Source organism: Stomoxys calcitrans, chromosome 1 (assembly GCF_963082655.1).
Source record: "Stomoxys calcitrans chromosome 1, idStoCalc2.1, whole genome shotgun sequence".
NCBI lineage: Eukaryota > Metazoa > Arthropoda > Insecta > Diptera > Muscidae > Stomoxys > Stomoxys calcitrans.
In genome coordinates, this window is record NC_081552.1 from 194,639,569 (window position 1) to 194,647,934 (window position 8,366).

An 8,366-nucleotide genomic window follows, 5' to 3' on the forward strand; every position below is an offset into this window, starting at 1 on the left:
CATATGTTGTGGAGGCCAAGTTGGCGCAGAGTTTAGCATATCCGCCTATGATGCCGAACCTACAGGCTCAAATACCGAAGTGAACATCAGAAACATTTTCAGCGGTGGTTATCCCCCTACTAATGCTATCTTAATTCGCGAAGTATCCTGTCATGTTAAAACTTCTCTACCGTTAGTGTCGCTATGCAGACTGGGCATAAAAATAGGAGGCCCCTTATCATAGAGCTTAAACTTTCATCGGACCGCACTCATTGATATGGGAGAAGTATCCCCCATTCCTCAACGGAATGTTTATGGGAAAAATTAAGTAAATCAGGTTATGTTAACCCAGAGAAGACTCAAATCTGCCTGTTCAAGAAAGACGATAGTGGGTCAATTTGAGGCACCACATTTCCTCAACGAACCCATTTCGAAGGCTATACCTGACCATGTCGAGTTGATCCTCACACGATGTGTCGAATTAGGCTATTTCCTTGGTACGTGGAAATGTGCTCGAGTCGATTGAGGAGCAATCCAGGTCGTATCGGGGCATCAGTCTCCTCTCCGTGCTTGCAAAAGCATTGGAGAGGATAATGGTGACAAGATTTAGGGAGGGCTACGAGGAGAGTACTTCTCCGCACCAGTTCGTCTTTCGGGAGGAAAAGAGCACTGTGGATGCCTGGATCCATGTGCAGAACTGTGTGAGAGAATCAAGCACCAAATATGTCCTTGGGATATTTGTCGATTTCAAAGGCGCGTTTGATTAACTTTCATGGCGAAGTGTACTCACGAGATTAGGCGAAATAGGTTGTCGGGAACTTTCTCTCTGGCGTAGTTACTTCTGTGATAGAAGAGCTTGCGTGGTTGGTGCTAGCGATACGGTTTGGAAGGATATTCAGTGTGGCTGCCCTCAGGGGTCCATCAGTGATCCATATATATGGAACCTCATGATAGAAGAGCGTTCCCTGCTGGGACGTCTCGCTGAGTCCTTCAAAATCTGTGCATATGCGAATGACCTGATTGAAGGAGTTTCCCAACTTGCTCTCGTTGAAGGAGATTCCAGACTTGCTCTGAAACTCGTGGTGAGCTTGCCATGGGCATTGTGCCCGAATGGAGCGATCGTGTTGGTGTTGACGTCGGGGAAGACAAAACCGTTACAATGTTGCTCAAGGGCGGAATCGTCCACCCACGATGCGATCTGGTGGAGCTAGCATCAGAAACGTAGCGCTAGTAAAATATCTGAGAGTGACTGTTTCAGAGACAATGGGTTTCCTTGTCCATTTGGCTCGGGTGAAGGAAAAGATGATTGCAGTAGCCGAAATGGTTAAGCGTGTTCTGAGAAGTGATTGGGGTCTTAGTCGTCGCGCTGTTCGTCCATATATGGTGGTCTATTTGTTGCTTGCACAACTTATGGCACGGAATTGCTGCGACTGTCTTAGGACGAAAGAAGATCCTCTCTTGTCAGAGGGTGGCAATGCTGGCTTGCTTGCCTGTGTGTAGGACTGTTGCGACAGATGCACTACAGGTATTGCTTGGCGTATAGGGTGAAAAAGGGAATTCCAGTAGTGCGTGAGGATTGACTCACCGCTTCTGAGCTTGCAGATGGGGATGTTAGGCGGTTCAAGGTACTCCTTTTGGAGCGTCTTGATAATAGGTGGAAAACTTGATGGATGAATGGTGACAATGGTTGGGTGACTTACGAATTTATTCGTGACGCGACTTTCGTGCGAGACCGCCCGGACTTTGGCTTTGGCCTAGGTCTGGGCTTCATACTAACGGGACATGGTTCCTTTAATGCATTTTTGCATCAGAGGAACTTGTCCGCGACTGATCTGTGCGACTGTGGGCGATCTGAGGACTGGAAGCATGTACTGGCGGAATGTCCGTACTATGCAGACGTTAGAGATTTAGGCGCGATGGGGATTAGAGAGGCGGTGTGGGATTTCAGTAGGGCCTTTGAAGACGGTACGACTTAGTGGAGGGATGACTACACGCTAGTTATCCATAACGAGGTGTTGCTGTACTGGCGCGACCGAGTGATTTGGTGCTGCGCATGACATGGCTTGGGACCTGCCTTGCCCATGTTTTAAGGCTTCGATGTCTGGCCGGAGTCTTTAATCTGGTACCACGGGTGACAGGAGCCCCTGGAATTTCGATTCCAGGCTGGCGATGGTGAGGCCCCATCGGGGAGCAACGTGGTGGCTTTGGATTGTACCAAAATTGCGTTTTAAACCGGGTGCCGTGACCCATAGATTGGAAGGAGTTTTAGGTAGTGCTCCCCTCCTAACGAAGGAGGTACTCATGTGTGGATTACCACATGTGGGGGCGTTGGTAGACGCATTGTATTCATCCATGGGCCTTGGGCCTTGGGTCTCGCAGGTTTGGGCCGTGATGGCAGGCTTCTGCGTTAAACATGACATTCGTGGCTCTATAGCTGCGTGATTAGACCAATACTTACTTACGCCTCAGTAGTTTGGTGGACAGCTATGGAGAAAAAGTGCAACGTAAGGACCAGACAACAAGTTCAGAGAACAAGTTGTCATGACATAGGCGGAACGATGAGGACCACGCCCACTAGAGCACTGGAGACTATTCAAGATATCTGACCCATAGACATACAGATTTAGTGTGAGGCGGCCATTGCGGCTATGAGACTTAAGGCATTGGGAGAATGGATAGAGGATAGTAGAAGGTCATCCCATCGCGGTATAATCGAAGCGACGAAAAAAATAGTAAAATATATGCCGTGTGAGACTGGTAGAGATATCTCTTTGAAATGGTTGGAGCTGAGGTGCGTTGTAAATTATTTTTAACATAAAAGTGAAAATCGAACCACAAATGATTTCGTAAATTGCAAAATACCAAGCAGGTCTCGGTCAAAATTGCAAAAAAATCTAACATCTCAGAAACCAGGGGAGATATTGTGGACCTTAAGCGGACTTTTATGTAGGGATTTTTGAGCACTATCCAGCAAAAAAAAATTTCGAAATATGACCACAAATGAAAATTTGGTCGCCACAACAAAATTACGAAACACCGAGGTGACTAAGTTTAGGGGCCTGCCAAAAGGAGCCCGGAGAACCTAGATCCTTGAAGTTTTGCACACAATCTCATTAGCACTTCAGCTCTAACCAAATTCCAAATTTCAAAGAATTGTGTCTACCCGTTCTCGGGTATAGTCGCCACACTGGACCGCACGGGGATTCACCCCACAATCTTCCAATGGCCCAATAATATGCTTTATGGCAGGATTATTAATGCGAACCTGGGAGATAGTGTTATCAGAAGGCGGGTGACGAGAGGAACTCCCCAAGGTGAGGTGTTCTCACCGATTCTATGAAACTTCGTGATTAATGAAACCCTGGTGGATCTCGGTGGGGAGGGCACGAGGATTACGTTTATGCGGACGACGTCGCACAGTGGGCCAAATGGCAAAAAAATTGGAAATAAGTCTACAACTTTTTATCTGTTGATTTTAGCCATACAAAATGTTCTAGACATTTGTAGAGGAGGACATAGGCTTTCAGAAAAGTGCTGTTGTTGGTCCATATCTTTAATACAGGGTGAGCTACAGGGTGTGAAAGTTGACCACTTTTGACTTCTCCAAGCTTCTGGGGGCCATAACTTTTGATCTACTCAACCGATTTACATGATTTAGGACTCTAGAGAAAGAGCTTGACAAGATCTAAAAAACTTATGCATAAAGTACCATGCCATCGTGTACTGTTAAGGAGTTATGAATTGTTTAATTTTAAAATATGAAAATTTGGCCTTGGTTTTTTTCAGTGTTTTTTAAATAACTCCGTCAATTTTAAAGCTATAAACTTCATACTTCACACAAATTATGCCAGCATATGTGTGCATAAAATACAAAAGGAATCACGTGAATATCTTTGGCGGTTTAAAAATGGCATCGTTTTCAATATGAAAAATATTTTTTTTGTCAAAAAATTGCAAAATTTTTCAAAAAAGATACTCCCATTTCCTTTAAGTTTTCGCAAACTTTGGCCATCAAAGCATTATCATTTCTTTCCATTTTCACAAAGTCGAGGTATTAAGAAAAGTTTTAAGTGCTAATTTGGCTAATTTCGATATCAAACAACACCGTTATCTTAAGACCAAAATGGCCAATTTTTTTACTAAACTTCAAAAGTTTCTCACTGGAAAAAAAGTTCCACGGGGATTTTTTCGCTTTTTTTGAACTTAAATGAAAGCTTAAAATGTTCCCAACATTTTAAGGTATGTCTCGCCATATCCTAGCCATAAATGAGATCGTAGCGATCAAAATACTGAAAAAAGTCAATTTTCAAGTAGTGCTATATTCATTGCTAAAAAACAAGTATTACGTCACATTTTATTGCAAAGATGTTAAATAAACTTTTATTTGGTAACACTTCTTCTACAAAACACAAAAAGAATCATGGAAATATCTCTATTCTATTCCATTTTATGGAACCGGCAATAAAAAAGTCAATTTTTCAAAAAAGTCGAATTTCCCAAATTTTGTTTTTGTTGTCCTAATTGCACATGACACACTATAGCCATATTTACGCAACATACCTTATCGTAAAGGAAATTTTCATACCTTTCCAACGATGTATAAAACATTTCTCAACTCGGATTCTATCTACTCTAAAATTCATTTACACTTCATTAAACTCTATATAAAAATGTCTATTTGTGAAATGGAACCTTATATGGGGCCTACACTAAAACATTGATAGATTTGCCCAGGGTTTACAATACAAATGTGTTAGAATAAAAAAAGGTCTCCTGCCAAAGTTTAAAAAAATTGGAATAAAAATATGTGTTTTAGAGCGAAAACACTTCGCATCGGCGTGCGTTTGTATAGTACCTACATCTATTTTTAATGTAAGCTGATGATTTTTGAATAAAAAGTAACCTAGAAATATACCTGCATATATATATATATTTGTGTTAAGATTTGATGCAGACAAATGTTACCTGTTTCGCTATGTCGAATTCCCAGGAAATCCACCGTATCAATGAATGTGAAAAAACCTACCCATAAAAAATTCATTGTCATTTTTTTTAACCAAATTCGAGTCCAGGTAAATAATTATAGAAGAGTAAGTAAAAAGAGGCACTTTGGACCCCTTTTTACGATTGCGTCTGATACCTGAAATGGGTCATTAATTGTGAATATATTGCATAAATATTTGAACAAAATCCAAATTTTCTTCATTATATTTTGTAGAGGCGTAAAGGACATTTATAAGTTATGGAAGTCATACTGAAGTATTCCACTCTTTCGAAAATTGTATGGGACATCAAAAATGATTCCAAATCATACACGGAGTCATTTAAGGAACTTGTTTACACTTTGGACCACATATATGGAATAAGGCTAAATAAAGACGCTTTAGACAAACTTGAAAAATTCTACAAATCATTTGAGAGAAGGTTGCCAGAATGTTCATTCGCAAAAATCAAGTTTTTCAAAATGTATGAGAAGTGGCTGAAATCGGATCTACTTATTGAAATTAAACCGCTGATTCCCGGCCGGCCTAGCAAAGCATACGACGAAGTTACGGAGAAAACCAAAAAGAAAAAACAAGAGGAACTATTGGCGGCACATCCGCCAAATTTAATAAAAGATACGTTCAAAACAGCATTGTTAAAAACACAACCAAAAAATGTTGGACGAATTGTCGATGTTTTACCATTAGCATCTCCGAAAAGGGTAAAGAGAATGGTAGAAAGTATTCCAACTCCAAAATCGACTACAGAATTCACGGAGGAAGATGCACTGGCCCTGATTTTGAACCTAGGCCTCTCAAGAAACAAATACTCAACAATGAGGAAGGCTCTTCGTGAAAAAGGATGGGGTTGTTTACCCTCAAAACATAAATTGTACAACACCAGGACGAAAATGGTGCCATCAAATATATACGTGGACGAATTAAAAGCAAGAGTGAAACTTGCTGATCTTGTTGAAAATACAGCTGTTAGAATTATTTCTAATTTTACTGAAGAACAGTTGAACACATGTAATAATTCCGAAGTGGTTTTGATCAGCAAATGGGGTTGTGATGGATCATCTGGATTTTCCGAATATAAGCAACAAACAGAAATAGATACCAACTTCGCATCAATTTTCATGGCATCATTAGTACCATTGAGAATGAGATTGTACAAGGACCAATCTTCATCATCGAAAGAAAATGCATTTCAAGATATATGGATAAATAGAACACCTGGGTCAAAATATTTATGTCGCCCAATTCGGTTTGAGTATACAAAGGAAGACCGGAACACAACACGATCTTTGGTGAACGAAATAAAGGAAGAAATTGCTGCATTACCCATGATTGTTATAAACCAATTGGGAAGAAATATAAAAGTTTCGTTTCAACTACAACTCACTATGATCGATGGAAAGGTGGCAAACGCATTAACTGGCGTTATGTCCAATTGGAGATGCAATATTTGTGGCAAGAAGAATGGGCAATTCGAGGACAAGTCTGATGAAAATTTAGTAAACGAAAATGCGCTCAATTTCGGTATTTCGCCCCTGCACTGTAGAATTCGATTCATGGAGTATTGTTTGCATTTATCGTATGACCTTAAATATCGGACTAGCCCTGGAAACCGCGATGTCTCTGCTAGAAACAACCAAGATCTTCACAAAATGAGGCAGGAAGAGAAGAATCGAATCCAGTTGGAGTTTAAACAAAAGGGACTTATAATAGATAAACCTCTTTACGGATACGGAAGCACAAATGATGGCAACTCGGCAAGGCGGTTTTTTGAGGACCCCGTATCGACATCTAAAATAACCGGTCTTGATGAACACTTGCTAAGACGATTCAAAGTGATTTTGGCTGTAATCAATAGCAAAAAGATGATAAATTCAACCAAATTTGAAGCTTATAGTAATGACACAAAAACTGGACTCGAATTTGGTTAAAAAAAATGACAATGAATTTTTTATGGGTAGGTTTTTTCACATTCATTGATACGGTGGATTTCCTGGGAATTCGACATAGCGAAACAGGTAACATTTGTCTGCATCAAATCTTAACACAAATATATATATATATGCAGGTATATTTCTAGGTTACTTTTTATTCAAAAATCATCAGCTTACATTAAAAATAGATGTAGGTACTATACAAACGCACGCCGATGCGAAGTGTTTTCGCTCTAAAACACATATTTTTATTCCAATTTTTTTAAACTTTGGCAGGAGACCTTTTTTTATTCTAACACATTTGTATTGTAAACCCTGGGCAAATCTATCAATGTTTTAGTGTAGGCCCCATATAAGGTTCCATTTCACAAATAGACATTTTTATATAGAGTTTAATGAAGTGTAAATGAATTTTAGAGTAGATAGAATCCGAGTTGAGAAATGTTTTATACATCGTTGGAAAGGTATGAAAATTTCCTTTACGATAAGGTATGTTGCGTAAATATGGCTATAGTGTGTCATGTGCAATTAGGACAACAAAAACAAAATTTGGGAAATTCGACTTTTTTGAAAAATTGACTTTTTTATTGCCGGTTCCATAAAATGGAATAGAATAGAGATATTTCCATGATTCTTTTTGTGTTTTGTAGAAGAAGTGTTACCAAATAAAAGTTTATTTAACATCTTTGCAATAAAATGTGACGTAATACTTGTTTTTTAGCAATGAATATAGCACTACTTGAAAATTGACTTTTTTCAGTATTTTGATCGCTACGATCTCATTTATGGCTAGGATATGGCGAGACATACCTTAAAATGTTGGGAACATTTTAAGCTTTCATTTAAGTTCAAAAAAAGCGAAAAAATCCCCGTGGAACTTTTTTTCCAGTGAGAAACTTTTGAAGTTTAGTAAAAAAATTGGCCATTTTGGTCTTAAGATAACGGTGTTGTTTGATATCGAAATTAGCCAAATTAGCACTTAAAACTTTTCTTAATACCTCGACTTTGTGAAAATGGAAAGAAATGATAATGCTTTGATGGCCAAAGTTTGCGAAAACTTAAAGGAAATGGGAGTATCTTTTTTGAAAAATTTTGCAATTTTTTGACAAAAAAAATATTTTTCATATTGAAAACGATGCCATTTTTAAACCGCCAAAGATATTCACGTGATTCCTTTTGTATTTTATGCACACATATGCTGGCATAATTTGTGTGAAGTATGAAGTTTATAGCTTTAAAATTGACGGAGTTATTTAAAAAACACTGAAAAAAACCAAGGCCAAATTTTCATATTTTAAAATTAAACAATTCATAACTCCTTAACAGTACACGATGGCATGGTACTTTATGCATAAGTTTTTTAGATCTTGTCAAGCTCTTTCTCTAGAGTCCTAAATCATGTAAATCGGTTGAGTAGATCAAAAGTTATGGCCCCCAGAAGCTTGGAGAAGTC